At 45.4% G+C, this 25,751-nt stretch overlaps 1 protein-coding gene across 1 annotated transcript in view; it reads right to left on the bottom strand.

Moving 5' to 3' along the window:
- LINGO1 (leucine rich repeat and Ig domain containing 1) overlaps positions 1-25,751 on the bottom strand; it is a 6,683,609-nt gene that overhangs the window by 893,874 nt on the left and 5,763,984 nt on the right. The window lies entirely within an intron of this gene.

Genomic DNA, 25,751 nt, shown 5'->3' with positions numbered 1-25,751 from the left:
TGGCCCATTAGACAGGGGTACTAATAGTACTTTTTTCAGGTGCGAGACACTATGCGTTTCACAACCGAAAAAAAAATAATGACTGCCGCCGATTAGGAAAGAAGATGGCCACCATGGAACGGGCAGACATTAAAACGAATGAAGAAAAAGTAAACAAAAAAATGGCTGCCATGAAACAGGGAGAAGGGACTACAAATATTGCCTTCTCCCTTTCCATGGCGGCCTGACAGGAGGATGAATAGGAACTAAGAGGGATGTGTGCAGCATCCCTCATCAGGTAAGTCCTTGTCGGTCGGCCAATGAGCTTAGATGTTACAAGCTCATTGACCCTCGCAGGGTACTAATAACAATTATGACTGTCTCAAAATGTTTGCAGGTTGTAATTTGTATGCACAGCTTTGTTTGGCCACTCTTGTTTTGCCTAGACTAAGTTCTGTACAGGTATCATTGTTTCTTTGCCTTTAAGTGTTATAAAGCTCTATAACAGATACTTGTGCACCACTCAAGTATGGCGAAAAAAGGCCAGTTCAACAAATGTGTACCCCAACTACTAGCACCGGCCAAACAACAAAAATGTGCACGCCATCTAGAATCTTTTTGAAGTAAGAGAATTACCCTGAGAATGGTCTTCTGCAGATTGAGGCCCTATCTGGGGCCATGAATGAAAAGACTGCTTTGATTGCAACTCCTTCTCATGTTCTTTACTTTTAACAAGATTTAGGGAGACACCAGATGTGTGGTCCAACGAGATGGTAGCACCTCGTGTGCTGCTACTACCATTGCTAGGACCTCTTAATTGTTCGGCTACCGACGATCGCCTTCACCCAGTGGAAGGCCTGTTCCATGCATTTGCAATGTTGGCCTCGATCCTCCGAAGGTGCAAGTGGCTCACACTCTCTCGGGTTGGAGGCCGTGCTTTCTCAGTGGCTGAGGCTAGGGCATAGAATTCTCTTCCTCTCTGCCTGCGTGCCATTGAGGCCTATCTCCCATTTCGGCGGGCCTTGAAGACTTTTCTTTTCTAGCACTCTGCTCCACCCAGTTTGTTTGTAGACTTCTGCGGTTATACCGCTAAGATTCTTTCGGTCGAACGAGGCGCTTGATAAGTACAGCTAAGATAACATAAGATAAGAATGGTTGGCATATGTTTGCAATTGTGCATGATGTACTTCAAGAACCTTTGTGCAAACATTTAACAGCAGAAGTGAAAATGAGGACAACGGAGGCCCCTGAAAATGACCTTTCAAATGGACAATGATGCCCCTCGAGGGTGTCCAGTCAACTCGTCGAAAAAAAACTGGTCGACTGCAATTTGGTCGACGCAATTTGGTCGAAAACCATTTCGTCGAAATTTTTTTTTTATTTATATATTTATTTTTTGGGTTTTCGTTTTGTTAAAAAATGGGTTTTTAGAGAAAAAAAGGGGGTTGGGGTGGGGACCCCCCCAAAAAAAAAAAAAAAGGGTTAAAATAGAAAAAAAAAAATTTCGACGAAATGGTTTTCGACCAATTTGATTCGACCATTTGTCTGGTCGACCAATTTTTTTCGACGAATTGACTGGCAACCCCCTCGAGTCTCACTTGTTAGGTGCATTGTGCGTCCATTATAGAGAATTTCAGGCCATCCCGGCCCACGCCTGAAGTTGTTTCAATGGTATACTATCATCCACCATGTCATATTGGTCATGTGGGCAGATTGTTATGCATGCCAGATTGGCTCCCCCCGTTTGGGTTAGTCCCTAACTAATCTTCAGTCCTTATATTGTTTCTTGGATTTCCAGTTCCTAGAGCCCGGTTCCATCATTCTCAGGTCGGAGGCCAGTCCATTAATGGTTGACAGGGCACTCTTCTTGTAGGAGAGGATCCAATCCAGCAGAACCTGTAGTTTCACTCGACTGGTCTTCCCCTAACAGGGAACACTACGCCCTTCCAAGTGATTCACTGCACAAGCTTTAGAGTTTCTCAGCTGGTGTGGTCAGTCATCAGGAAGGTCTTGCTCCAACAAAGGTCAGCAATTCACATCGGGGCATCATACTCTCATCCAGGCCTAGAACCATCCCGGTAAGCCTTTTTGTTCTTTCCTCATTTGAAGTGGTAGTCCGTGGGTCAATTGTAACAGCACATATCTCATGATTTTATTACTCACCTCCGACGAGGGCCAGAGTGGATTTTACAAGTTCAAATCTCACTGCAGGGCTGACTCAGTTCTTCATCCTTTCCAGGCTGATAAATAGAGTACCATTAAATTGGGGCATAATAATACCTTGTATTAGAGCGATTAGAAATGGAAGGAGCCCACACACAATATAAGTGATTATTATTACATGTAGTAATAGGTTGAGGAGGATCAGGCAGTTTGGTGGTCTTTGTATGGGAGGATGATTAGACTGTGTCGGAGGTTGTTCCTCAGAGACATCTGAAGCCATGCTGATTGCAGTGTAGAATGTTGTGTGCTACGAGTTTTGAAGTTGTCCTGTCACTTTGCTTTCCCCAATGTTTGTTGCCAGAGAGGAGGCTAGGCATTAGCTGCTCATCCATTATGTGGAGTGTGCCCAAACGATATACAGTCTTGGAACACTTAGCACTTGATTACGAGTTTGGAGGTGTTACATCAGGTAACATAAATTAAGCTGGATTTTGGAGAATCACACTCTGCCTTCCAATTTATATATTAAGTAGGGATGAACAAATATTTCAAAATCCTCCGGATATGTCTTCCAATGATTGATTGATAGTTTTGTTGGATATTCACAAAGTGTTTGGTAGAACCCTGTTAAGGGTGTGACTCAAGTAGAATCATATATGTGCATCAGTATTAGGTAGGATTAGGAAGTTTTAGGGTAAAGTCCCGGTACAATTGGAATGGCAGTATATGTGCCTTAAATTCATCAAGCGCTGTCCTGGGTTGAATCCCTCTATCTTCAATTAACAGGGTTCGACCAAACACTTTGTGAATATCCAACAAAATGATCAAGTCCAGATTCAGCGAATGCCGACATCTTATGGATTACTCATGACCTAGGAGGAGATAGGCCTTGAGGACGAATAAGGTCGAAACACGTGTCGGCTGACCATAGCACCATTTGGGTGGGCTCTGTGGAGTGGGGAAGAAGCCTGCCACAATAAAAAGAACAATAATGGTCATTAGGCCACTAGTCCAGTTTCGTACCCATATGCTCAAATATTTTAAGAGTTACACCAGGTAATACCTCCAAACTCACTTCCGATTACTTTATGCAGTACTTGCCGGTTGACCCAGTAGGTCTCAATGAGTACAGGTCATGCAGACCATACAGTTTTTCCTCATTTTGGAGTCCCACAGGACTCCATGTGGCTCTGTTAATTAATGCATGCGGTAATATCGTTCCCGTAATTATCGCATGATGTACTGCCTTTGTGTGGCAAAAATACGCCACACAATAGCGGCTGGAAAAATTAGTTTTAAAAAATGAAAGAAACTGCAATTATTGTGTGTTTCGCTACTAGCCCCAAACTTCTAATTCGGCCTTTAGTGATACTTATAGTTGGTTTAGGTCAGACTCCATTTAGTATATATGAGGACATTGTGAGAAGCCCTTACTGTTGCCTTCTTCAATTACAATGCCACTGTCCACGAAAAGAAGGGGTCATTCAATTTTCTGTGGGGCAAGCTACCTCCCACAGCAACAGCTATGCCCTGAGCGTTTTTGTGTGCTATGTGTTTTCTATTATAGTCCTTCCCTGTTGCTGTCCAGTCTGAGGAGGTGGGAACAGAAACAGGCATTGGAAAAGTCAACAGTGTGGGCTTTTGTGTAGGCATGGGAAAGGCATTTGCCAGGTGCTGCCACAATAGTATGACCTTCCCATAAGAAGGCAACAGTTGGACATTAGTGTGAGTACCTGGGCATTTGATAACATAGAGTGGTGACTGCCTATCAAATACCTGTAAACAGGCCAAAATGTTCCCTTTACCAATGTTTGTTTTTTATTTTTTAAATTTGGTTTTATTAAGGTTTTTAAAACATCTTACATAGTACAAGAACATTGTTTAGAATACATTATGAATATCAACTTTTCACTTCTATCCCATCCTCAAACAACCCCTTGCTGCTCACTTTACAATGCCCTTCCCTCTCCCTCCCCTACCCCCGCATGGAACGGTCTCTCCTCCAGCATTCATTGTTATTCGTTGCTCTCTTGGTTGTGGCATGTGTATAGTTTTCTCATCTGTAAACAGTCAATGGCTTTGGCCGCCTGATTGAGGCACATTCTGACATGCATTGTGGGCCTCCTCGGGTGAGATATGTCTATAATGTAAGTTAGTCTTCTTTGGGCGCGATCATTTAGCCATTGAGGTTTGGGTCCTTGATCTTTAAACAATACAACGTCTTAGGTGCTAGACATATATTTGTTCATAAATCCACCCCATAACGGTGCAGATTTCCCATGGTGGGCCGCAGTCATTTTTCCATTGTACAGATATTGGTGGAACATTTACCCATTATTTCTTTCTCTGTACCTTAGCCCCTTTCCATCGCAGCACAAGGCAGGCCCATGCAGCCACTCCTGTGAACCTCCTGAGTTCCCCCTCACAATCCTCCAGCCCAAATAAGATGAGGAAGGGTTCAGCAATGCATTGGATCACGTCCAGATCCCTGATTCATTCCAAGACCAAATCTCAAAACACCTTAATATGGGTGCATCCCCACCACATATGCCAATAATCTGCTGCCTCACCAGATTGGCGCCAGCACATGGGGCTCATTGACTGGAACATATTTGATAATCTATTTGGGTCATATTGCCATCTATGTAAGAGTTTAATAGCATGCAATTTGTACTGGCTTGCTATAGATTTTTGCAAGGTCCCTTTACATATTTTCCCGCATATGTCAGGGTCTATTTCTGACCAAGATCTCTTTCCCATCTGAGCTTCAGATTTCCAGTTGACCCCTTCCCAGCATCTATCATGGCTCTGTACATGGCTGAGACTAGGCCTTTGGATTCTCTTCTTTTGTCTAGGAGCTCTTCAAAGGGGGTAAGATCTCTCTGACTGTTCTCTTTCCATTTGTCCCTCGTAAAGATTCCTTTCACTGAAGGAAGGGAAAGATTGACAGGGGGCCTATCCCCAAAGCCTCCTCTAATTCTACAATTGTGAGAAAGTTGCCCTCCCTCCAGAGATGACCCACTCTCTCTTGGGACACGCTGCAAGCCAGGATTGAAATCTCTTGTGATTAGGAATGTCTTCTCAGACCCGTGGTGCCCAGATACGACTCAGAGGAGATGGCTATGAAGTTATCCCCCGAATGTCGACATCATCCCTCCAGATCTCCCATATGGTACCCAATATCAGATGGTCCCTTATTCTGCATATCAGCCTATTTCACTGGACCCATAGCCATTCCGCGACCATGGCCGGGGCCAGATTGAGATTGTCTAGGTCTATCCATTGGAGTCCTTTCTGTCCTCTCAGGTGGGGGACAAGAACTCTTAGCTGTGCCGCCTCGTAATACTTCTGCAGATCCTCCAAGCCCACACCACCCTTGTCTTTGGGTAACATTAGAACATTGTAACCCTGGCCTTCTTTCCTTGCCACAGAAACAAGATTGCCCTTTTCACCTCACCAAAGAAGGGTTTTGGGAGTCGGATACGGAGCATTTGGAATGGGTTCAAGAATCTGGGCAGACACACCATCTTCACAGCGTTTAGTCTCCCCAGCCAAGATATTGTGAGTTTTTGCCATTTTTCTAGATCGGCTCGGAAGCTTGAGAGAAGAGGAGGACAGTTGGCATCATATATGGTGTTTAGGTCCCTTGTAAGATTTATGCCCAAATAGCAAAGGGTGTCACCTCCAATCATTAGGCCCAGTGGGGCAAATTTGTCTGTCTCACCCTGATCAGGATTCTGCAGTGGAAATAGAATTGACATGGCCTTATTGATCTTGAAGCCAGATAGCTCCCCATTCTGATCAATCAAGTGGATTGCTCTAGGTATGGAAGTCAAAGGGTTCTATACCTGTAACAGTAGATTGTCTGCATATAGGACCACTTTGTGTGGCCTTCCGCAAACCTTGAGCCCCTCCACCTGTTGATCACCTCTAGGTCTCTGGGCCTTGGGCCAAGGGAGAGGGCAAACAATATCGATGATAGGGGGCAACCCTGCTGCATTCCTCTACCTAGGTCAAACCATCAGGAGTAATTGCCATTAACCGTTACCGATGCTTTTGAGGACGTATACACTGACTTCACCCCTCTGCGAAATCTAGCGCCCAATATCACTTTGCCCATTACCGCCTCTAGAAAACCCCATTCGACCCTGTTGAACGCTTTCTCTGCATCAACTGAGAGGAGGACCGGTCCCCACCCATATTTTGTGACTCGTGAATCAGGTGTAATGTCTTTCGCATTGTGTCTGCGTCCTGTCTCCCTATTTAAATCCAACCTGATCCGGATGTATCAGGCGAGGCATGAATATTTCTAATCTTGCTGCGAGTACCCTTGTATAAATCTTGGCATTGATGCCTAGTAGCGATATAGGGTGGTAGAATACACACTTTTTGGGATCCCAGCCCTCCTTGGCGATTACCGTAATGAGTGCCCAGGAGAAAGAGTCAGGGGCCAAGCCTGTCTCCAGAATATCATTGAACAGCTCCACCATGAAGGGGAGGAGAGAGGAGAGAAAGGACTTGTAAATGGGTAACGAGTGGGGGAGTATATACTTAAACAACATCCACAAGCTTTGAGTTCCTCTTCTCATCTCATCTTCCTCAAATCTGTACTCCAATGCAATAGTTTCAGATTATGGGTGGCCATTGAGCGCCACCTAACAGCCAAAGCTAAAAAGGAAAGACATTTGGTGCTTAGAAACATATCAAGAGCATACCTGCCAACAATCTGGAGGGAAAATCAAACAGGAAATGGGACAGGAGAAATAGAGGTGTGTTATAACAGATATATAAAGAAGAATGAGCAGAGAAACACGTTAGTATGAGCAATCGAGATGGAAAATGGCGAAGAATGGTGAAAAGGGCAAGGCACAGGGGCGAAGATCGATCAAAAAGAGGTAGAGATGATGGAGACAGGGCGATGGAAGAGATTGATAGATGGAGAGGGTAGAGAGAAATGGGCAAGGCAGAAGTGAGAGAGTGTTAGGAAGAGGGAGAGGAAAAACGTGGAGGAGAGAGATAAAAAGCAGGGGCGTCAACAGAGGGGCTGAGGATAGAAAGCAGGTCATTAACAGAGCAGGAGAGGATAGAAGACAGGGGCCCTCATTCCATTTTAGCAGGCGTTAAGTACCAAGGCGCTAAGCGTCCTTGGCGCTAATTACGGCACCGTAATTTACGGCACCGTAATTAGCGCCTTCCCCACTCCCATTATGCCCTATGGGGCAAAAATGGGAATGGGGAAGGGTAAATGGGGATTGGGGATTTACCGCCCCACTCACCTTGGAATGGGGCGGTAAATCCACCATCCACCATGGTGTAAACAGAGTTTACACCATGGTGGTAAAGTAGGGAACTTACCACCTGGGTTGGAATGAGGGCCAGGGAGTCGACAGAGATGGAGGGTAGAGAAAGCAGGGGTGTTGACTGGAGGGAGAGGATAACAAGCAGGGGAGACATAGAAAGAGAGATAGAGAGTATAGAAAGCAAGGGTACAGACAGAGAGGGAGAAGAAAGAAAGCAGTGGTGTCAACAGAGCGTGAGAGGATAAAAAGCAGGGGAGTAGACAGAGGGAGAGGATAGAAAGCAGGGGAGTCGATAGGGAGAGGATAGAATTCAGAGGAGTCGAGAGAGAGGGAGAGTATAGAAATCAGGAGTGTCAACAGATAGGAAGAGGATGGAAGGCAGGGGAATCAATAGAGAGAGAGAGGATGGAAAGCGAGGGATGCCGACAGAGAAGAAGAGAAAAGAAAGCAGGAGGAGTCAATAGAGAGGGAGAGTAAAGAAAGCAGTAGGAGTCAATAGAGAGAGGATAGAAAACAGGGGTGTTGACAGGGTGAGGATAGAGAGCAGGGGAGTCAACAGATAGGGAGAGGATAAAAAGCAGAGGAGTAGACAGAGAGGGACAGGATAGAAAGCAGTACAGTCAACAGAGAGGGGGGTAGGAAGCAGGGGTGTTGACAGGGGGGAGCGGATAGAAATCAGGGGATTCGACAGAGAAGGAGAGGATAGAAAGCAGGGGCATCGACAGAGGAATAGAAAGAAAGCTCACAAGACGGATAGAGAAACAAAGGAAGGAGCGTGAGAGTGGTGAACAGGAAAAAGCAGTGAGAGATGGAATAGCGACAGAAAAGGGGGGTGCGTGAGGCAGGCAAAGGAAGAGGTGAGAATGAGATGTGTGGGGCCGGGCGGCGAGAAAACCAAAGGAGGTGGTGAGAGATGGAAAAAAGAGGGAGCGCCAGAAAGAAAGAAAGAGGCAGGAGAAAGTAAGAGGGCAGAAAAATAGCGGCAGCTGAAAGAAAGATAACAGAAAGGGCGAAACATGAAAGAGAACGAGATAAGTGTGTGCGAAGACGGAGGGTGTGGTAACAGGAGAGAGGTGACGAGAAGATGAGGGGCGGGGGCGCTGGTAGCAGAGCACATCCAGACGTCTCCCGGCCTCCCTTGCTGGATGGGCGAGTAAAAATAGACGAAATGTAAACGTCCCCTATGCGTCCTCTCTTCTCAGATCCCTCCCCCACTCCCCACCACAGTCAATTTCTAAATGTAATCTCATATACTTCCCTCGTAGCGGTGAATAATGGAGCTGTGAAGGTCCGCGGGCGCGCAGGCGCAGGTACAGGCACAGGCGCCGGCACAGGCGCCGGCACCCACGTGCGCTGTGTGCTCTGCTCCCACTACCTCTACCTGCCTAGATCTGGGTCAGCGAGTTTATATATAGAACGTGCGGAGGAACGCACGCCATTGATCCACACGATAATCACCAGTTCCTACACACTACACTGCAGAGACCGGAGCACAAGGTATTATTGAGCCGCCTCCCGTCACACACCCACACTCTCACTGCAGTGAGGCGCTCCCAGCATCCATGAGCCCTTCACCACCTACTCAGAATCCGGCCTTACCGCTCACTGCAGTGAGAGGGGTTTCACTGCACATTGCATCCATGAGTCACTCGCCACCTACTCAGAATCCAGCCTCGCTGCTCACTGCAGTGAGAGGGGCACACTGCATCCATGAGTCCCTCGCCACCTACTCAGAATCCAGCCTCGCTGCTCACTGCAGTGAGAGGGGCACACTGCATCCACGAGCCCCTCACCACCTACTCAGAATCCAGCCTTACCACTCACTGCTGTGAGAGGGGAACACTGCATCCACGAGCCCCTCACCACCTACTCAGAAACCATCCTCAGCACTCACTGCAGTGAGAGGGGCACACTGCATTCATGAACCCCTTCACCACCTACTCAGAATCCATGCTCACCGCTCACTGCAGTGAGAGGGGTACACTGCATCCATGAGCAACATAGCTACTCAGAATCCAGCCTCACCGCTCACTGCAGTGAGAGGGGTAAATTGCATCCATGAGCCCCTTCACCACCTACTCAGAATCCAGACTCACCTCTCGCTACAGTGAGAGGGGCACACTGCATCAATGAGCCCCTTCACCACCTACTCAGAATCCAGCCTCACCTCTCATTGCAGTGAGAGGGGTACACTGCATCCATGAGCAGCATACCTACTCAGAATCCAGCCTCAATGCTCACTTCAGTGAGAGGGGCACACTGCATCCATGAGCCCCTTCCCTACCTACTCAGAAACCAGCCTCACCACTCACTGCAGTGAGAGGGGCACACTGCATTCATGAGCAGCATACTTACTCAGAATCCAGCTTCACCTCTCACTGCAGTGAGAGGGGCACACTGCACCCATGAGCCCCTTCACCACCTACCCATAATCCACCTTCACTGCTCACTACAGTCAGAGGGGTATACTGCACCCATTAGCAGCATACCTACTCAGGATCCAGCCTCAAAGCTCACTGCATTGAGAGGGGTAGACTGCATTCATGAGCCCCTTCACCACCTACTCAGAATCCAGCCTCACCACTCACTGCAGTGAGAGGGGCACACTGCATTCATGAGCCCCTTCACCATCTACTCAGAATCCAGCCTCACCTCTCATTGTAGTGAGAGGGGTACACTGCATCCATGAGCAGCATACCTACTCAGAATCCAGACTCAATGCTCACTTCAGTGAGAGGGGCACACTGCATCCATGAGCCCCTTCCCTACCTACTCAGAAACCAGCCTCACCACTCACTGTAGTGAGAGGGGTACACTGCATCCATGAGCAGCATACCTACTCAGAATCCAGTCTCACAGCTCACCGAAGTGAGCGGGGTACACTGTATCTTTGATCAGCTACCTACTCAGAATCCAGCCTCACCGCTCACTGCAGTGAGAGGGGTAGACTGCATCGATGAGCAGCATACCAACTCAGAATCCAGCCTCACCTCCCACTGCAGTGAGAAAGGCACACAAAGTGGGAAGCAAGATCCCTCATCTAAACGTCACCCAGGGAACAGAGGAAGATATCGAATCCAGAGGACTCTCTACAGCACGAGAACCGGTACCCAGCCAGCCCACAGCGTGCTCTGTTAAGCTTTGCAGCAAGCTTCCCAGGTGGAAAGTGCAAGCGAGTCTCTGAACCAAACCCTGGAGAAGGCAGTTGCTTGCAACACTCTCCTCAGCTTAGGGTGGTCCACCTTAAAGGATGGCACAAGCCCAATGAAGAAGCTAGGAGGAGTGCATCGACAAACATCTACTGATGTCCGCCTTAAAGGACATTTTTGAGCCAGTCGAGCCCCTCGAGCGTCAACAGACTGCACCGCTGACTGTTGTTATGCTGCAGGTGTTAAAGCTGTCTTAGACGCCTCAATCAGAGCTTCAGAACCACCAACCAGCACTGAGACAATGATTCCTGACTCTGAACCACTGTGTGGGCCACCCTGCAGCTGTCCACCCAGCCATGCTTGCCGAACTGCCTGCCACCTGAAACCTGCAGCTGTCTCCCATCTTGAACTTTGTCTCACTGCACTGAAACTGACTCTACACCGTCCAGCACCAAGGACTCCTACAGCACAAGGCACATTGTGGTTCTGGTTCCCTGGACCTTCACTGAAGGCCCCTAGTGACATTTTATTACCCGTTGCTCCCTTTGTGTTGAAACCAAGTATCCTTGAACTTTTGCAATTAATTACTATCCGACTACATTCCTGTCAGTATTCAGAGTGCATCCCTTTTCCTTCTTTGAAACTGTCTGGCATCTGCGTTCCTTTACGGTGTGGGTTGTAATTGTAGTGTGCTAGAACTGTCTGTTGTGATAATTACAAAGTCGATATTTCTTATACAACCTTGACTGGACAGTCCCTTTTATCATTGGGTAATAATTGTATTTTCTCTGTGTTGCAACTAAGCAACAATCCACAACCTTTCACAGATAAGCCTACTGTTCCTTCCACATTACCAAAATTAGACAAGGAGGTTTATAATTTGTTTGTGTTTCCAATCAGTTCAGAACCCTTCTGTTGTAGTAGAGGTGTGGAGTTGATTGATGGTTTAGAAACCAATATTCATCCCCAGACCACTGGTGCCCCTGTTGTTGATTCGACACTGCCATCCAAAGTGGTGAAGATCTCCTAAATTGACCCAAAACACAAGGTGCATGCACCACCACCAAATAATGAATCACACTCACTACACCCCATACCACACAACACAATGTGTAGCATCTTTAACCTACAAGTCTGCCATCTTGGAGCTGCCAATTCAGCCCTGATACCAACTATGGACTCAGAATCCTCATGGCAATGCTATACCGGTACATGTGGAAACCTGAAACTACATGTACCCCAGGAGGTATGTCCAATCACACATGTATGTTCCCTATCATTGTGTCACGTGCCACTGGTTAGGCAGCTTGGGAGCCCCTCCACTGAGACTATCTGACATACAGCAATAATATAGAGGGGAAGCCACATAGGACAGGTATGGAACCAACATGTATGAACATGGAACACAATCAGATCAACAGTTTATATGATCCCAAAGCATTCACACACAATATAAGGGTCAACAACAATATAGACCTCTTAGTGGCCAACTGCAATGTGTCATTGCAGGCCTCTATTGGGACACCAGTGGCCTCGCTGCAAGGTAATCTTGGTTGGGCAGCACAACCAAACTGTATGCTGCTTTTGCCTCTTAGGGTAACGACCACTAAGAAGAACACTCAAAATGTTTGCCAACATGCCCAACAGACAATTCTGCAACATTTTTACACACAAATTACCTTTCAGTACTGGCGGTTCGTCTTTTATGTTTGGGTCTGGCAGTTCAGACCACAGCTAGGAGCATGCACCATAAATGACCCCCTCTCATCCAGTTCTTTCTGAGCCTGAACTCTTCATCTTGAACTACAAAAATGAGAATGCAGCAAAAAGGACTTTTGGGTTTCTTTTACTCCTACTCACCCATCCTTTTTTTGTCTTAATTTGCTCCTTTCCTCATCCTCCTCTTCCTGTGTGTCGCTCTCTGGCATCAATACTCTACAAAGACTTAGTAACTGAGGCACTCTCGTAGTTACCCCTTCACCATTTGCTGATTTGATTTCCCTTTGCATTTCTCATGCAGAGGGGGTTGCATGACCGTGTGGTTCTGTGTTCCTACTCACCTCCACTGACTCTTGCTCTTTGACTCTGTTGATTCTCAGCTAGATGCAATCCTCTGCGGCATCACTTGCATCCACACTCTCCTCACCGGTGGACTTTGTCTGGAAATCACAAGCTGCTTCAAAATGGCTCACACTGAAGTCTTTAATTTGGCTGCAATTCATCATTTTGTAGACAGGTTTCCTGTGGTCGTGCATCATTTCCTCAACCCCTCTGCAACACCTTGTAAGCGATATTCAATCAACACTACAGCCAAGTCAATGCCTAGTCTGGGATGCTGAGGAAAACCCTTATTAATGTATTGTTATGTCTAGTTCAGTACTCTGGATGACCACCCTTGTATAACACACCCCTCTTAGAATCCCCCTGACTCCACTGAGCCAAGAAGTAGGTTTGTTTTGCAAATTAAAAGGTTTATTTGAGGATTTAAACAATATATATATATATATCACACTTTATAATAAATTAATATCTGATAGTACACTTAGACATATGATGTTGATCAACAATGGGTAATCTGGCACTAGCACACTTCTTTACAATCAATGAGGAGTTAGTATAGGATGGATAAAGTAGCAAAATACTTTTATGGTTTCAAATGGATCCAATGTTGAATGAAAATGCAGTACAGAAACTAACTGATATGGTTTCACAAGATATCATATGTTCACTTTTCCCCCGGTGGCAATTCACTCCCCCCCACCCCCCGTTATATGCAATGCAAGGAGATGGAAGTAACACACACAGTTCTCATGAATGCAATCAAATACAATATGAAATTCAATTCCCACCCCAGCAAGCTTAGAGAAAACAGGTATGAGTTTTAAAACACAGGCCCAAGTGCTTTGAATGTGGTGGCAGTGAAGTGAGAAATATGCTGAAAATGCTTTTAATTCCCTTTAGGAGGTTCAGGGTGAGTGAGAGATACTTGGGATGAGCTCAGGCTCACTTTAGCAATGATTCAGGGATGGTTATTAAGAGGCAAACAAATTTTTAGCAAAGGAAAGCAAAAAGCTGCTATCTTTTTACAGGTAAAGAAATCAGGCCAAATCGCAAATCGCGGCAAAATTCGCCAGTTCGTGAATCGCGATTACAGCAAAAGTACAAGGAGTGGCAAGTCGGTTCTAGGTTCGTTGGAAAGCTTAGATTCTAAGCTTTCGATTAAAAGTTAAATTTCGTTCCTAGCCCAAACGGATCCAGAGATACGGACAATTAAATAAAGGTAGTTTTTCGGATTTAAAGTAAACTCAAAATGACAGGTGACAGCTTGCAGCTGCAGAATTGACAGGTGACAGTTGTGCAGCTTTAAAAATGACAGATGACACGATTTCTAGGAGGCAGTTCTACTTAGGTTAAAATAGTTTGGATTAGATTATTTTAACTAAGAGATTGGTTCTGCACAGTTCTGCTAGAAACTCACAATATAAATTTGAACTAGGCCTCATCACGGATCTGGTCAACAGGTCCGGCTGCGGTTCTGTCTGCTAGGCGGGTCAATCAGGCACCGGTTCTGCTCACAGCGATCTGGGTCAGCTCTGCTCTGCCGGTCTAGCCTCTCTGGATTCTGGATGTAACACTGCTTTCTGGGTACTGCTACAGGTTCTTGCAAAAATTCTTGGCAAAACTTCAAACAGCTCGCCCGGCTGTTGAATAGTTTGGTTAGTTTTGAGGCCTGCTGAAGAGGATTCAGCTGGTGGATTCAGGCCTCTCTGCTACACATTCTGGAGTTAATTTCTGCTACAGGTTCTGGAGATTGATGGATTTAAAGTCTGGATCCCTGGATGTGAAGTCGTCGGTCAGCATGCTCCGCAGCAAATGGAATTGAATGTCTCTACCTGTCCCAGCAGTCTCTTTTTATGTGTTTTGGAAAGTGGGTGTGTGCGTTGGTCATAACTAAACCTGCCCCTCTCACTTATCATTGGCCAATTCCTCCTCTCTCCCTTGATTGGGGGAAGGAAATGGGAGTCAGAGTGTTGCTGTAGGTTTTATGGTCAGAGGAACCTCCCCTTGTCAGATTGCACACAAATCTATTTCTGACCCAAATACATATTTATCTATGTACCATTTTTCTAATATTATAGGTCCAGTTAACATATTTTCTGTAGCACCAAACCATCCGATCCCTGTTTTTGTACGATGTTGTGTCCACTGATTACAGAATTCTCCCCTTTTCATCCAGATAACGACCTCTAAAGTTTTCCAGATTTTACACAAATGTGCACCAGGGATATGGGTTACAGATGATAAAGTGTCAGATTTTTAACATGCATACATTTGGAGTGAGACCCTATTTTCCGCTAGCAACCTCCTAGAGTACACCACAGGGCCCTAACTCCTCTTAAAATGTTCACAGAAAAATCACAAAAATAATGATATTACTTATATATTTCTGACAAGTCCGCAGTATGACTTATCTATCTTTTTAAAATTATGCTCTGGTCAAAAGGGGGTGTGGCTTCCCACATCACAGGGTGGAATAACTGGTTTATCCACTTCCCCCAAGCTAGCTTGTTCCCAGAGGCACAGCTGCCCCCCAGTTTTTCCCAAGAGGAAGCTATTTTACGACGCCCCCAATATAACATTTGCCTGAGTCCAGGAGAGGTCTTTGTTCAACTCCCTGTAGTCCCCAGCTGCCCCACCCTTAATCTAATCAGAGTGGTGTCAACTCCTTTTGGCCAGGGAAGAGTGTCTGAGCATCCAGTTTCAACTCCTGTCGGGGGTAGTTGTCAGGCAGAATTCAGTTTCATTAAGCCAGGTTTCAGCTAAATGTCACTTTTTGTTCCCAGTTTTCTACATTCAAATCAAACTGACAATTTTTACCTATCCATTAAATAATTCCTTCCTTCAAGTCATTTCAGAATATAGTTTTACATTGTATCCACCTCTTAGCAAGTCTTTCCTTGGTCTGGTTTTGTTTCATTTGTTCAGTTTTACACAAAAGTCTGGTGGTTTTAAAACGCAGGCTTTCTGATAGTGGTGAGTACTGGTAATGCAACCATTTTTGGGATTAAGAAAATGAATTCCCCACAGTTCTGAGTTGCTTTTTTGGCAATCAGCATTGCCATTCCCAATGGTTTCAGGCTACTGTGTGTGTAGCCCAATTGTGGTTTTAGGCAGTGCCCTCCTGTGCTCACAACAAAGGGCAAAAATGGGTGGCAGCCTATTCTTCATGTTTTCCCTGTGCACTCTCTGGGGAGTTCTGGCCATCATGATGTTTTCCATGCCAGCACTGCACAGTTTTATGGTAGGGCTTGGATGCATGGGTAAAAACATCCCACAACCTGCACACTAGGATTACTTGTGCCTCGGCCAGATCACATGGTGCACTTACCATCTGCTATGAATCAACAGCTCTCTAATAACTTAGGTTCCCTTCACTATGGTTAACTCTCTCCTTTTCAACTGCTCACAGTTCTATGGTCTGATCAGATGACCATGGACCATGAACAACAGTCTCTCACTTTGAATGCATTCCAATTATACCCTTCCCAATATATAATTAAAACAATATCCAGCTGCTAAGTTGCACTTTGCAGCAAGGGAGCATTACAAATGACAAGCAGATGTTTAAGCAGTTGCCTTCAGTGGCCTGTTATGGGGCAGTTATTGACTAGAGAGCATGTTCAAGCTCTGCTTCCCTGCCTACCTCAGAAGAAACAAAGTTATAAGATAAGAAAGGACAAATTTGGAACTGCACTTTGAATTCTCCTGGAAATGCCACTGTCACAAAGAATAGTTATTTTGCACTACACAAGTAGGGAACAGATAAGGCATTAACTTGCACAATTAGTGTGTTTTAAAATAGAATAGATTAGGTGACAGGAAGGTGTGTACACAAGATAGGGACTCACTAAACATGCAGGGCAGAACATTGTAGATAGAAAAGGTTGCTGTGTACACATAGTGAGGGAAATAATGTGACAGGCATGCATCAGGAAGTTGGTACATAGCAAAGCAAATGTGTCCTGTAAAGAATAAAAAGTGACAGCAGTTGCAATTTTTAAAACTGCACAGGCCCAGTAGAGGATAAAGTCTGTACCTTTAGGAAGGCCTCGCAGCTAAGCATGCTATTTGAAACAAATAGATTTAATTCAGGAAAAATGTTGCAGTGGCTGGACATAGCCGCTTCAAAGGAATGTCAAAAGCCGAGGACACCAGAGAGAAGGTTTGCCTAACTGAACAAGATACAAGTGTCTGGGCAATAAGCGTTCAACCATTAAGGTAAATCAGTTACGACAACACAGCAGACTATTTGAAGTCCATGGAACAAATGGAACATCTCAGGAAATGTCCTAAGTAGTTGACAAATTAATGTCTCAGCAATCAGCTAGGCGTGACAGAGAAGCAATTGCGGCTCAGAAAAGACAGCATAATGGCTGTGATGAAATCTTAACATGGTGAAAGCAGCATGACTTATAACAATAGTTATCCATAATGTGTCAAGAACAGAGAAGGGCCGGAAAAATGGAATTTGTGCAAGAAGCTACTCTTTGAAACTCAGAGACATCATACACATGTTATCATGCTGCAGTTCACGGAAAGTGTGACTGCATGTTGACCGATAAGCATATGTCCTTTTCACCGCAGAACGAATTTACAGCTTACTAATAATATTAAAGGATGATGAGGTTGTACATTTTATGGGATGTTTTATTGGTGGGACGTTAGATAGAGAGTTATCCAATCAGTAGGGTGGGACATATCGATACTATATGTAGCTCAGCAGTACAGATAGGTTTTCATAGCTCAGTGATCATGATGACATCAGAATGACTCATTTGCATTATATAGACTGTGTTTTCTGTTCAAACATGGTAGAATTTGAGAGAGAGATAGAGAGTTTAGCTTGGCTGTTTATCTTGTTTTGCCCCCAGCTTTTGCATACTTCCAATAAAGCTGGGTTACCTTGCATTTGGCATATCACCATCCACTCTGTGTTGTCTCTTTATTGGCAAACACCAGGTAGAGGGCTGTTCTGTTTTTGTGCCTGTCTTTTCAGGCCTTTTTGTGGACACAGTCAAACATCATGGGAGTGTGGGGGTTCACACTTGTCCTCATTGCAAGGTGTGTATCAACATAAATCCTTTAGGACAAGGTTGTCCAACCTACGGCCCGCGGGCCACAATGCGGCCCTCCGAGCCATTTCATGTGGCCCGCGAGGCCGAACAAACAAACAAAGGAAATACTAACAAACAAGCCGGCATGGGTTGTGATTTCCATTGGCTGAGAAACAGCCAATGGAAATACTGTTGCCATGCAAGGTACGTCATATTAAAAAAAAAAGAAAACCTTGCATGGTCACAGTATTTCCATTGGCTGTTTCTCAGCCAATGGAAATCAGATACGTCATGTTTATGGGCGGAGTGAAGGTAAGGTATACCGTGCCGGCACCACCTTCACACTTCTTTTCCTGCCCAGCCCAGCCAAGCCCAGCCCAGCCCAGCCCAGCCCAGCCGAGCATTACGTGACCAAGCGAGGCCTGGTAAGTTTTCTGTTTTCTTTTTTTTTTTTTTTTTGGTACGTGACAGCCCAGTTTATTTATTTATTTGTTAAACATTTGTCGGGTCCGTGGACCCGATTAATTTATTTATTTCCGCAATGTTGGTTGGGCCCAACATTGCGGAAATAAATAAATTAATCGGGTCCACGGACCCGACAAACGTTGACTAAATTAATAAATAATGTGGGCTGTGACTGGCTCTGGTGCCCCCTTACAGGGGCCGTGGCAACGGAGCACTGTGACTGCCTCTGGTGCCCCCTTACAGGGGGCACCAGAGGCAGTAACGGGCCACGGCCCAGTTTATTTATTAATTTATTCAATGTTTGTCGGGTCCGTGGACCCGATTAATTTATTTATTTCCGCAATGTCGGTTGGGCCCAACATTGCGGAAATAAATAAATTAATCGGGTCCACGGACCCGACAAACGTTGACTAAATTAATAAATAATGTGGGCTGTGACTGGCTCTGGTGCCCCCTTACAGGGGCCGTGGCAACGGAGCACTGTGACTGCCTCTGGTGCCCCCTTACAGGGGGCACCAGAGGCAGTAACGGGCCACGGCCCAGTTTATTTATTAATTTATTCAATGTTTGTCGGGTCCGTGGACCCGATTAATTTATTTATTTCCGCAATGTTGGTTGGGCCCAACATTGCGGAAATAAATAAATTAATCGGGTCCACGGACCCGACAAACGTTGACTAAATTAATAAATAATGTGGGCCGTGGCAACGGAGCACTGTGACTGCCTCTGGTGCCCCCTTACAGGGGGCACCAGAGGCAGTAACGGGCCACGGCCCAGTTTATTTATTAATTTATTCAATGTTTGTCGGGTCCGTGGACCCGATTAATTTATTTATTTCCGCAATGTTGGTTGGGCCCAACATTGCGGAAATAAATAAATTAATCGGGTCCACGGACCCGACAAACGTTGACTAAATTAATAAATAATGTGGGCCGTGGCAACGGAGCACTGTGACTGCCTCTGGTGCCCCCTTACAGGGGGCACCAGAGGCAGTTACAGGCCCAGTGCATTTTCGGCAGCACAATGTTGTTGGGTCCTTGGACCCGAATTATGTGCTGTGGTGGGGGAATGTTACTGCCTCTGGTGCCCCCTGTAAGGGGGTACCAGAGGCAGTAACGGGCCACGGCCCAGTTTATTTATTAATTTATTCAATGTTTGTCGGGTCCGTGGACCCGATTAATTTATTTATTTCCGCAATGTCGGTTGGGCCCAACATTGCGGAAATAAATAAATTAATCGGGTCCACGGACCCGACAAACGTTGACTAAATTAATAAATAATGTGGGCTGTGACTGGCTCTGGTGCCCCCTTACAGGGGCCGTGGCAACGGAGCACTGTGACTGCCTCTGGTGCCCCCTTACAGGGGGCACCAGAGGCAGTAACGGGCCACGGCCCAGTTTATTTATTAATTTATTCAATGTTTGTCGGGTCCGTGGACCCGATTAATTTATTTATTTCCGCAATGTTGGTTGGGCCCAACATTGCGGAAATAAATAAATTAATCGGGTCCACGGACCCGACAAACGTTGACTAAATTAATAAATAATGTGGGCCGTGGCAACGGAGCACTGTGACTGCCTCTGGTGCCCCCTTACAGGGGGCACCAGAGGCAGTAACGGGCCACGGCCCAGTTTATTTATTAATTTATTCAATGTTTGTCGGGTCCGTGGACCCGATTAATTTATTTATTTCCGCAATGTTGGTTGGGCCCAACATTGCGGAAATAAATAAATTAATCGGGTCCACGGACCCGACAAACGTTGACTAAATTAATTAATAATGTGGGCCGTGGCAACGGAGCACTGTGACTGCCTCTGGTGCCCCCTTACAGGGGGCACCAGAGGCAGTTACAGGCCCAGTGTATTTTCGGCAGCACAATGTTGTTGGGTCCTTGGACCCAAATTATGTGCTGTGGTGGGGGAATGTTACTGCCCCTGGTGCCCCCTCTAAGGGGGCACCAGAGGCAGTAACGGACCACGGCCCAGTTTATTTATTAATTTATTCAATGTTTGTCGGGTCCGTGGACCCGATTAATTTATTTATTTCCGCAATGTTGGTTGGGCCCAACATTGCGGAAATAAATAAATTAATCGGGTCCACGGACCCGACAAACGTTGACTAAATTAATAAATAATGTGGGCCGTGGCAACGGAGCACTGTGACTGCCTCTGGTGCCCCCTTGCAGGGGGCACCAGAGGCAGTTACAGGCCCAGTGCATTTTCGGCAGCACAATGTTGTTGGGTCCTTGGACCCGAATTATGTGCTGTGGTGGGGGAATGTTACTGCCTCTGGTGCCCCCTGTAAGGGGGTACCAGAGGCAGTAACGGGCCACGGCCCAGTTTATTTATTAATTTATTCAATGTTTGTCGGGTCCGTGGACCCGATTAATTTATTTATTTCCGCAATGTTGGTTGGGCCCAACATTGCGGAAATAAATAAATTAATCGGGTCCACGGACCCGACAAACGTTGACTAAATTAATAAATAATGTGGGCCGTGGCAACGGAGCACTGTGACTGCCTCTGGTGCCCCCTTACAGGGGGCACCAGAGGCAGTTACAGGCCCAGTGCATTTTCGGCAGCACAATGTTGTTGGGTCCTTGGACCCGAATTATGTGCTGTGGTGGGGGAATGTTACTGCCTCTGGTGCCCCCTGCAAGGGGGCACCAGAGGCAGTAACAGGCCACGGGCCAATTTATTTATTAATTTATTCAATGTTTGTCGGGTCCATGGACCCGATTAATTGATTTATTTCCGCAATGTTGGTTGGGCCATGTCCATGTCTGGACTAGCCAGGGTACCTTAGGGTGAAGCCTTAAGTCCCCAAACATATATGATTTGGGATAAATATTCACTCTTGTAGTTGCAGTGTTCAACTTAGTGTCACATGTGTTTTGTGAGTTGGGACAATCTTGCGCCAACATGTCCCATTCAACTTGACATATTTCCATATGGTAGCATTTTATTTAATTGTTTTTTTATAAGCTAAATGTAATACCTGAGTTCGGTTTCTAAGTGCGGATCTCAGATTTAAACCTCTGTTGCTCTGCGTGGCCTTGCTTCCAAGACTATCTGCCAATGCTATCCGCCGTTTTCCATTGCTCCGTTATCGTGATGTGGGACACCTTGATGGAACGTGCATTATGGCACCATCATGCACCTTCTGGGTATCATCAATGCAATGTTCACATACCAAATCAGTGGGTGTAGTTGGTAATTTCCATGATATGGTAGTCTTGAGTAATTGGTTCATGGACTGCACAAAGGTGGACATTGTACCACCCAGTGCCAGAGAGCAGGCCCTCAGAAACAGACACATGCAGCGCCTCAGGGAGATGACAGGTGTACAGAAGCCTACTAGCAGCCTGTGTATCTTCTGGAACTTGTTTTTGTTTCCTTTCGCTGTGCAGTGTTTCCCTTTTGATTAAATGCCCTTGGACGTCTGCTTCCACTCATAGTAATTTGACAATATGGATCTATACACAAAGATATTAATGATACATATGGTGATCCATTCTTGTAGGAAATGTGTTCAGTGTTTGTGGGGTACGTGGACCCGAGTTATTTTATTTCTGGGCCGTGGCGGTGGACTGTTACTGCCTATGGTGCCCCCTGGACCAGTCACCTATGGTAGCAGACATATAGGCTGAAATGGATCTAGTTGCAGCTCACTAATTTTGCCCCCTGCTCCTCATGAGCCGCCATAGTTGGTCAATCTAGTGGTGTCATCAGGATTCAAATTTAGGAGTGGCAAAGAGTGGGCCAAAGGCAAAAGTAGGGGTCATGGGCTTTGGTCATGGTCATATATACTTTGGGGAAAAAAGCATTGTGAAAGAAATTGCGCCTTCCCACTTATACAATGACATTATGTGTATTGGTAATAGCCTTGCCTTTAATTTGCAGTACTACAAAACTGGAAGACTCTGGCAACTAGCACGCCGTAACAAATAAAACATGTTGTTCTCTGAGTTTATGTGCGTTAGAACAAAGCTGGCAGAGCAATTACTATTTTTTCTGTGGCATTTTAGTGTTTTATCTCCCTCTGGCTGCCTGCCACGTGAGAATAAGAGCATTCCTTAGCATTAATTCATATTTAAGTAGCATCACAAGGGTGCCACAGCCTGTGTCCGCACCCACCCCCACTGACTTGTATATCACGTGCCAAACACTGCTTCTCTACAGGCATTGTTATAGATTTGTGGGACAATAGTATGAGTGAGGCTTTTTTAATCATGCCATACAGTGTGGCCCAATGTTCTGCCTATATTAAAACCACTACATTATTACTTAGCAATACAAGTAAGTTTGAATTGATTTTATTGTAATGGGCCTGTGACAACGTAGCTTTCATATGACTAAAACCTACCCAACTCTCAATAGATGGCGAATCAGAAGAAAAGAAAGATTGATGCTGAATGTCGTGTTTTCAAGGATAGTTGGGCCAAGGATTTCTTTGTGTGTGAACAAAAGGGGAACATCTTGTGTCTCATTTGCCAGGAAAAAGTAGCTGTCTACAAGGAATACAATGTCAAGCGGCATTATACCACAAAACATGCCACTGAATTTGACAACCTGATTGGCCAGATTAGGATTGATCGGGCGAACTCGCTGAAGCAGGCCCTGATCGGGCAACAGTCGTTCTTCAAAGCTGGCAGACAGAACTCTGAGGCAGCAACCAAGATAAGTTACTTGATATCCGAGGCCATAGCGAGGAGAGGGAAACCATTGTCCGATGGAGAATTTGTCAAAGATTGCTTGGGAATATTGACATCTGTGGCATTCCCTGACAAACAAGCAATGGTGGAGAAAATCAGTCTCTCACATCAGACAATTGCTAGACGAGTAGATGACCTATCATCAAACATTGCAGACTCACTGACGAAAAGATTGGGTGCCTGTCAGTTTTACAGCTTGGGGGTGGATGAAAGCACAGATGTGAGTGATACCGCCCAACTGGCAATCTTTGTACGAGGAGTGACCAAAGAATTCCAAATTGTTGAGGAGCTACTTGACCTATGTTCAATGAAAGGCAAAACAACAGGACAAGACATTTTCAATGAAGTGAAACGTGTCTTGTTGAAATTCAATCTGCCAGAGGACAAACTATGTGGTCTGACAACTGATGGGGCCCCTGCTATGATCGGCAAACACAATGGATTTGTCAGTTTAATGGCAAAGTCAGTTCCCCAGAATGTCATCACGCATCACTGCATCATTCACCAGGAACAACTGTGCGCAAAGGCCTTGGAGATGACGCATGTGATGGAAAAGGTTGTTTCTACAGTGAATTTCATAAGGGCAAAAGGGCTCAACCATAGACAGTTCCAAGCATTTCTTGCGGAGATGGGAGCAGACCATGATGATGTGATCTACTTTTGCCAAGTTCGTTGGCTTAGCAGGGCAGCCACACTATCCAGATTCTGGTCACTGCTTAATGAAATTAAAACATTCATGACGAACAAAGGGAAAGATGTCACCTTCTTGGAGGATGCGAGCTGGTTGAATGACTTGGCATTCCTTGTTGACATAACAAAATATCTTTCAGACCTGAATATAAAACTGCAAGGGAAGGAACAGTTTGTGAACAAGCTGTATGAGCACATCCAATCCTTTGTTCATAAGCTGGAATTGTTTCAGAAACAGCTGAATGAAAAAAATGCTACTCATTTCACAGTACTGATGACCAGATCTGCTCACAGCATCAATCATGACAAGTATTCGGCACTGGTTGGGAATCTTTTGAATGAATTTAAAAACCGATTTTCAGATTTCAGGGAGCACAGTGATGAGCTGAAGATTTTTGCAGATCCGTTTGGTACTAATGTCACCAATGCTCCTGACATGTTTCAAATGGAATTAATTGACATGCAAAGTAATGGTGACCTGAAGAGAGCCTTTTCTGAACATACCCTACATACATTTTATAGTAAATACATTACATGGGACTCTTTCCCAAATCTGTCTAATCATGCACTTCGGTTCATTGCACTTTTTGGCAGCACGTATTGCTGTGAACAGCTTTTCTCAAGATTGAAGAGCATAAAAACTAAATCAAGATCACTTTTGACAGATGGACACCTATCTGGAATACTCCGCATTGCCACATCAAGTGTGCCAGCGGATATTGAGCATTTGTGCAAGCAAAAACAATGCCAAGTGTCACACTGAAAATATGTTCAGTGTTAGAATTATTCTTAACTGTGCTGAATGCTTTACAAGTTGCAACTTTACAAGTGACTAATCATGCAATAAAAAAAGTCCTTCATACTTTTAGATTGGGCTCGCATCGCGTTTCTTCAATTGGGTTCACCTTTGGGTGATCAATTTTCAACAGTTTATCTTTTGAATGGGATTATGCTTCTTTCGTTAACACAGAAGTAATGAACGTTTATTACAGAGATAAGCTGCCATATGTATTGGACACACTGCACATGCTCAGGCAGCATCAATCATGCTTTGTACAGGACAATGCTGTCCTAAATTGGGAACAGCCAGCATAGACATGTTTCTACAGAGGCATATTTTGGCCACAACCAGCATGCCAATGTGTTACATCAGTGACAGTGCTGTCTTACACTGAGGACACATTGATCATTAAAATGTGGTGTTCTACAATGTTCTTGTCTGCTGTTGGTGACATGGAATGTACATGTTCCCCTTTAGAACTGATTGTAAACTTATGGCTTTTTGGTCACTTTTCCTGCTGTAAAATGCACCATTTCATCCCCATATTTGGAAAAAAATCTTGGGGGGGGAACCCCCCCAAACCCTCCCTAGATCGTTATATCTCCCTTGCTACGCTCGGTCGCCCCCACCGTTTCAGTAGAATATCACAAACTGGTGGAAGAAATCACAACAAACTAACCTTTGATCACTGTCCCTGACACATCTTTGGGACTGCATGGCTATCGCTGCCTGTGATGCAATTGTGTCAAAAGTCACACACCATCGATTTTGAATATACTGCTTTGGGTGAGGGTGTTGACTTTTGGCTCGCCGGCCCTCCGGCCCTCCGGGTGACAAAAAGTTCATGCTTCGGCCCCACATTCAAAAAGGTTGGACAAGCCTGCTTTAGGAGGATTTGAAAGACTGCATTATATATTATGTTAACCGTGTTTTATAATCCATCAGTCACCAATGCAGTTGTATTTCAGCACCAAAGCTTGTCCGGAGGCTGGCATATTGTGCCCCTTTTCCCCTTTGAAGGGGACCACTCTGACCTGACTGTCTGGACTGTCTGGGCAACTAGTTGAAGGTTGGTGACTATCAGCTATTGTGCCGGAGGAAGTTGGAAGTGTCAATCTGCAGGTTCAATGTAGGTCGGGGCTATTGCAAATGCAGAAGAGGTCAGCATCCAGGCCTTTCTGAAAATTCAGGAAATCATCCTAGAAGCTGAGGTGTGGACAAAACATGGTCAATAATATTGAGCGACTTGGAAACGCAGATTGACCATGCTTGTCAATGATCATAAAAACAGGGTGTTTCCTTGATCTTTATCATGGTCTTGAAGTCTAAGACCTCCACATCCACATATACAACCTCTCTGAAACGTTGATGGGGGCCCAGTCTAAGACCTCCACA

The sequence above is a fragment of the Ambystoma mexicanum genome, chromosome 11 (assembly GCF_040938575.1).
Source record: "Ambystoma mexicanum isolate Mex_15411 chromosome 11, UKY_AmexF1_1, whole genome shotgun sequence".
NCBI classification, from domain to species: domain Eukaryota; kingdom Metazoa; phylum Chordata; class Amphibia; order Caudata; family Ambystomatidae; genus Ambystoma; species Ambystoma mexicanum.
The sequence above is the reverse complement of the archived record's forward strand: the minus strand, read 5'-3'. Positions and strand labels throughout refer to the sequence as shown.